We start from the raw sequence: 7,215 nt of genomic DNA, 5'->3' as shown, positions 1-7,215 counted from the left end.
TTATTTGTACTTTTACTTCAGTACATTGTTTGAGTTCTTTCTCCACCTCTGGTGAGCAGCCAGTAGGTGGCGCTAGAGTCAGGAGGAGGCAGCCTGGAGAAAAGGCTGTTCCTCCCTGATCTGTTTCCAAGCAGTCAGAGTGTAGAAGTTGAGAGCTGGAGAAGTTTCCTCCTGTTGCTGCAGCAGCAGAGATGTTCTGCTTCATGGACTAAATCAGGTTGGAAAGAGGAGAGATCTTTACTGAGCTGCTGGATAAAAGCTTCTGAAACATTTCAACTCTTTCTGGGAAACTAATGAGACATAAAAACAATGGATGTTTTTACCATCCAGACCTTTAGAACCAGTTCAGGTCAATAATTATATTCTTCTTCTTATAAGCTTCTTCTTGGCCTCTGATTGCAACAGCAGGACAATCCAACATTTTAGTCTGACTTCATCTGGAAATATTTCTTTGACCCTGAATCAGTTTGAAGGCAGGCCAGCTCCTCATCAGAGCTGAGATCTTCTCTGTCCTCCATGCTGGAAATGTACAAGTCCAGCAGCTCCTGATCAGTGACATCAGAGCGTGACATCATCAGTAGAACGATGATGTCATTTCCCTCTCAGAGCAGCTTGGAAATCTGAGAGGAAAGATGCAAACAAAGACTCTCTGGACTGTTGGATCTGCTGGTTCTGGTTCCAGATGCTCCTTGGACACTTTCACAAGCCATTACTGCAGCTGCTGGATTCAGGATGCTGCTTCTTCTTCTTGGTCTCATTGTAAATGTGTGCAGCAGCGCCACCTGGTGGTGTTGGTTGGTAGAGGAAGTGCTGAAAGGTTGGAGGTGTTTGTCAGAGGTGTGTGATGATGGAAGCCTCTCCCTGGTTTGTGAGTCTGAGCTCAGAGATCAAATCTCTGATTCTTGTTGAACTCTTTGTTGAATGTGATGCAGCTTCTCCTTTTTAATGTTTGTATTTCTGGATATTACAGTGAGGCCACAGCAGGTTTTCAGCAGCAGGGCTGTTTAGTGTTTCATTCCTTCATCTGTGTGTGGGAGTGTGGATGGAACAGGTATCCAGGTGTTGTGTCAGAGTTTAGATTGATTGTATTTTAATGCTGATTATTAAATCAGGTTGAGCTTCCAGAAATGTTTCCTTAGTTTCCTGATGTCCTTTTAGGCTTCAGTGAGTTTCTTCAGGTTGTTACTGAGGGATTTCCTTTCTCCTCTCTGTTGGAGCTTTTCCTGTGTTTGGAGAAATGAGTTGTGCTGCAGCAGCACCAACTGTCCTTCCTACATCCACTGCAGTTTGCAATCCAAATGTTGGACTGTTCCTGTCTCAGTGGAGGACAATGTGTGTCTGAGAGACATGTAATGTCCATGTTTGCTGCTGAAAGAGACTGATGGTCTGACCCCCCTCCTCCTTTCAGGGTGGAGCCTGCTGGAGTCCCATTCTTGACACCAGGTGTGAGGAAGTGTAAGTGTGTTTTTCATCTGATTCATGACAACAAAGCAGCTCACATTCAACCATCTTCAAACTGTCACATCACTCATTCAGGAGTCATCATCAAAGTGTCAATAAATGATCAATAACTGCAGCTGGATTGTGTTTGTTCTCTCCATCAGATTCCTGTCAACTCACCATCGACACAAACACAGTGAACAGAAAACTCAAACTGTCTGAAGACATCAGGAAGGTGACATATGTGAAGGAGCTTCAGTCATATCCTGATCATCCAGACAGATTTGATTGTTATCATCAGCTGCTGTGTAGAACTGGTTTGACTGGTCGCTGTTACTGGGAGGTTGAGTGGAGAGGAGAAGTTTATATATCAGTGAGTTACAGAAGAATCAGGAGGAAAGGAAACAGTAGAGACTGTTGGTTTGGATGGAATGATCATTCCTGGAGTCTGAGCTGCTCTGATGTTGGTTACTCTGTCTGGCACAATGACATAGAAACTCGTCTCTCTTCCTCCTCTGTTTTCTAACAGAGTAGCAGTGTATGTGGACTGTCCTGCTGGCATTCTGTCCTTCTACAGAGTTTCCTCTGACTCACTGATCCTCCTCCACTCCTTCAACACCACATTCACTGAACCTCTGGTTCCTGGTTTTGGGTTCTCGTGGCTCAGGTCCGGTTCCTCAGTGTTTCTGTGCTGATTTGAGTCTAAAGAGTCTAAAGATTTTCCTCCTGTCAGAGAAACTCTCTCACTGTTGAACAGATAGTTCAGTCTCTACAATCTGTTTCTTGATGAAACAATTTTGATTGAATCCTTGGAAACTTTTTATTCTTCCAGTCCTAAAAAGATGGAAGCTGGGATTATTCCAGGATTATTCCAGGAATATTCCAGGATCCTCATGTTTTTCTGTTTGTTTCCAGTCAAAGCTTCACACTGAATATCAAGATGTTGTTTCTCTTATTTTTTTCCTTTCATTCATCAGATTTCATTGAAATGTTGATCAGTTTTTCTCAATCACTGAACATTTTCTGTTTCTATCGGCTCCTATTTTTCTAAACATGTCAGATTTGAATATTAAATCTTCCATTTGTAAATTTGCTGCAGTTTTTCTTCATGTGTTTTAGAGAAGTAAAAAACATTGTTTTCTGCATTTGGTTCATTTGCTGCTCATTCTGTTCTTTTCCTGGTCAAATTTAAATATTTACATTAAAAAGATTTTTTCATCAACTTTGCCTTTCAGAAAGTCCTGATTTAAAGTCAAACATTCCCATCCCATGAAGGTCAGAGGTCAATGCTTTGAAGCCTAAAGTGAGAAAATCTTCATATTTTCTGTTTCATTCAGAACTTCTACCTGAAACTCAGAACCTGCAGAACATTTTTCTCTTTGGAGGAAAAATCCCAGGAACTGGAAGATCAGAGCAGAATGAAAACTGGAGATCAGTGTTGGACAGAAAAGGTCTGATCGCTGCATCTCTGCTATATTTTACATTTAAATCTGATAACAGAAAGTAAACCTGTTTTTAGTGAATAAACCAACATGGATATGACCCGCCACAGCGCCAACGTGGGCCACACCTGATTCAACCCAAACCGGAAAATAAAGGATTTAATTGGAAAAAGCAAAACCCAGTAAAATCAGCAGCTGGTTGTGATTAAAATGCAGTTTGTTGCAGAGGTTCAAACTTCCTGATGGTGACCTCTCCTCCGTCCCTCACCTTGTCTGGCCGGTTTTAATCCTCACTGCAGTGTTAGACTGGAGCTCATCTCTCAGATTAACCAGATTAACACTGAGCTGCAACAGGAACCAAACGTCTCTCCTCCAACTTATTTCACTGATTAATAACAAGGTTGGATAAAAACATTGAGCTGAGCTTCTCATTCCTTAAAGAGTCATGAAGAAAGACTCACCCTGGAACTGCAGAAAAGAAGTTAGAAAGTTTAAAAATAGATGGAAAAAACTTTATAAATATATTCTAATAAGTGATTTAATTATCTATTTTTGTATCTTTTAATGTATAAAACTGTATAAAAAAGGTTTAAATGGTTAAAAATCTTCAGAATGAGCCAATTTTTAACCTGATTAATCATCACAATAATTCTTTGTTGGACCATCGCTACGCGGTACTGAGGAGGAAACTTTAAAAAAGTTTTAATGTAACTTTCTCTATGTCCTAACATGAGATAATCTGAGAGAACAAATGGAGTTCCTCTGCCTCCTCCCTGTGTTCTGCTGAATTACTCTACTGGGTCAGAAACAAGCCATCAGAACCAGAACAATTAGCCGTGAGCCTGCAAGTATTGGACATGTTTTTGTCTAAATGAGGTGATTTTATGGCTCCATTTTGCCAGATCACATAGTAGCATTTCTACCTAAAGCCAAACATTAACAGCCAATCCATGTGATCGGTATCTGTGATCGGCAGTGATCGGACCTCATGGTGATCAGAACCGGCAGGAAAAACCCTGATGGGAGCGTCTCTACCCAGGAGTAATATGATGGTTTAGAAGTTCATTGAAATCTTTTCCGTTTTGAAAGAAGCTCACATTTGGGGAACTTGTGAATGATTACATTATTTATCATACTTGGTTCTGCTTAAAATAATTCAATTCAACTGAATTATTCTATTGTCATTATTGTTCTTACATTTGGGAGATTGAACATTTCTGTTTTTATTAGGTTTTTAAAATAAAACTTTAAAAAGTTCAGAAAATAAAATCAATCTACTGAACTTTCTGATTTTATGAGGATCTGTTTGAAATGTTTGTTACAAAGTTGATTAATTTTTATGTGAATTAAATTGGTGTTTAATTTGTGTTTTTAGTAATGAACTGTTACTGGATGTAATACTATTTTTATTTTTTAAAGGATTTTGACCCGTTTACTGGCCGACATTTATTCTATAAATCATTTGGTGACCAATTATAAAGTAAATGTATTGAACTAAAAATGGAATATCTAATTTCTGGAGCAGAAATATTAATCACTAATACAGTTTCCTCAAGTGACTGGAGTTTATTTATTTTTAACACAGTTTGATGAAATGGTGAAGAAAAATATAAGACAATTATAAATAAAACTGGCTCAATTTTTAAGGAAAAACTGTCATAATTGTCAGAAAAAAGTCAAACAAAATTAAAAACTTTGTTTTTAAACACCTTAAATAAAATTCAACTTATAAAAAATGTAATACATCATCGTTCACCTTCTCAGATCTATCAGATCCTCATTGAACCTGATGTTTGTAGTTTTAGTCAGAAGCTCTCCCAGATGTTCCAGATGAGAAGATCTGAGCATCTGGTTTGGGAACCATGAATCCAGATCTCATCACACATATAGCAGATGAACTTCTAACTTTTTCTCCTCAGTGAGAAAAACCACTGACTGTGGCCTCAATAACTTACAATAAATTAAATCAAACGACTTCACTAAAAATACCAGAACTTCAGCTGCTGGGATCTGAACATACAGCCTCACAAATTCCTCCTTGTTGCATCTGCAGAGAAATCTACACAAGTTCATCAGTCATTTGGATCTGTCTGCAGGGGCGTCACCAGGAATCTTGGGCCCCATGACAAAAAATTAGATTGGGCCCCCCATGCAGCTGCTGTTACCATTTTTTGAGTCTATTTGACCCATAAAAAGCGTCACAATATTAAAGGCTTGTAACTGCCTTGCTTTCTTTGGTCCAAAACTGATACTAGCACAATATTTACTGCTCATGAATTTTACATGCAACAATCTGCAAGTAGGTTGCTTAAATTTTTTCTATTAATTTTAGATTATTGAAATGTCTCTCCCCATGAACAACAGTCACAGACAACATGCAAAATATACATTCCATCCATCCATCCATTTTCTGTTCACCCTTGTCCCCTAATGGGGTCGGGAGGGTTGCCGGTGCCTCTCCAGCTACGTTCCGGGCGAGAGGCGGGGTACACCCTGGACAGGTCGCCAGTCTGTCGCAGGGCAACACAGAGACATACAGGACAAACAACCATTCACACACACACACACACACCTAGGGAGAATTTAGAGAGACCAATTAACCTGACAGTCATGTTTTTGGACTGTGGGAGGAAGCCGGAGTACCCGGAGAGAACCCACGCATGCACAGGGAGAACATGCAAACTACATGCAGAAAGACCCCGGCCGGGAATCGAACCCAGGACCTTCTTGCTGCAAGGCAACAGTGCTACCAACTGCACCACTGTGCAGCCCGTATACATTCCAGACTTCTCAAAAAATGCTGTGTAGTTGCATTTTATTCAAGGTGCAATATATAACTTTAATCAAAAATATGTTTTCTCCATATTGTTAAAGCTGTCACCATGTTGTGACAGTTTGCTATGAAACAGATAAAATGTGATTGGGAAAAGACAGGGGAAAATGATTTTTCACAGATTATCTTTCATACCATACTGTCACAACATAATGACAGTTTTAACAAATATGTAAAAAGTATATATTTTCTTTATTAAACTCTCATAGTGCACCTTTAAATTCACTTAAGATAAGATAAGATAAATCTTTATTGTCATTGTCACAAGGACAACAAAATTTAAAAGGTGCCATCAGTCAGTGCATATGCTTAAAAACAAAAAATAACTGTCTCACAATTCACACACAATGTAAGAAATAACAAATAACTGGTAAGAAACCCCCCCCAAAAAACTAATCGGGTAGAAACTGTCTCTGAGACGGTTGGTTCTGGTTCTGGTTGCTCTGTATCTTCTGCCTGAAGGCAGCAGTGTGAACAGAGAATGTCCGGGGTGAGAAGTGTCCTTTGTGATGTGTTGTGCTTTTCTTAGACAGCGGTCGCTGTGCAGGTCCTCCAGTGAGGGGAGAGGGCAGCCAATGATTTTTTGGGCTGTATTCACAACCCTTTGGAGAGCTTTCCTTTGAGCCGTAGTGCTGCTGTTATACCAGACGCAGATACAGTAGGTCAGTATGCTCTCTATGGAGCACTTGTAGAAGGACACCAGCAGCTTCTCCTTGATGCTGTTCCTCCTGAGAACCCTCAGGAAGTTCAGTCTTTGCTGGGCCTTTTTTATCAGCTCCAAGGTGTTCATGTTCCATGTGAGGCCCTGCTCAATGTGGACCCCCAGGAAACTAAATCATAACATTTTAAAGTATGCACTTTCATTTTTTTACTTTCTTGTTACTAAATATTACAAATGTTTCCATAATTTAGTGTTAATCTAGTTTTGTCTCATCATTAATATTTGTAATTCTCCTTCCATTAAACTGTTGCTGCTCCAAACTGACCAGATCAAAATAATGTATCAGCAAATATTAGATTCATTGCATAAATCATTTATGTAAAGTAAGAAAAGTTTAGGACCCAGTTCTGACCCTTGTGGTTTTCCACAGGTAACTTCTAGTCAATCAGAATTCATATTATTTGTACATTTTGATTTCTTGAGTAACTTTTACCCAGGAATGTGAAAAGCCTCATGATTCAGAAGTAAGAAAGATAATAATTATATAAAAATATATATTGGAGACAGTATATAGGAGCTTTAGTAATAATCTATATTATAATAATGTGTGATTTCAGCTGCAGTATTGTGGTGATATCAGGAACTACTGATTATTTATTTAGATCTTTCTGATTATTTCCTGTTTGTATTTCTAGTCAGACCAGTTACTGCAGCAGGAATCAGCTGTTCTTTTCTCTGGACTCTTTTCTCCTCATGATTCCATCATGAAACATTTTCATCAGAACTTCTCTCCTTCCTCATGAAGGTTTTATCAACCTGCCTCTAATTTCACTGCAGAC

The 7,215-nt window shown here is 39.1% G+C and overlaps 1 long non-coding RNA gene across 1 annotated transcript; it reads left to right on the top strand.

Annotated features, from left to right (window-relative positions):
* The first annotated feature begins 381 nt into the window (after positions 1–381).
* On the top strand, positions 382–1,927 carry LOC114149828 (uncharacterized). The gene is made up of 2 exons (XR_003596594.1): positions 382–1,455; positions 1,605–1,927. It is a non-coding gene; the product is annotated as an uncharacterized LOC114149828 (long non-coding RNA).
* The last annotated feature ends 5,288 nt before the right edge of the window (positions 1,928–7,215 follow it).

This window comes from Xiphophorus couchianus, chromosome 8 (genome assembly GCF_001444195.1).
Source record: "Xiphophorus couchianus chromosome 8, X_couchianus-1.0, whole genome shotgun sequence".
NCBI classification, from domain to species: domain Eukaryota; kingdom Metazoa; phylum Chordata; class Actinopteri; order Cyprinodontiformes; family Poeciliidae; genus Xiphophorus; species Xiphophorus couchianus.
Note: the sequence above shows the minus strand (reverse complement) of the source record. Positions and strands in the feature narration are given on the sequence as shown.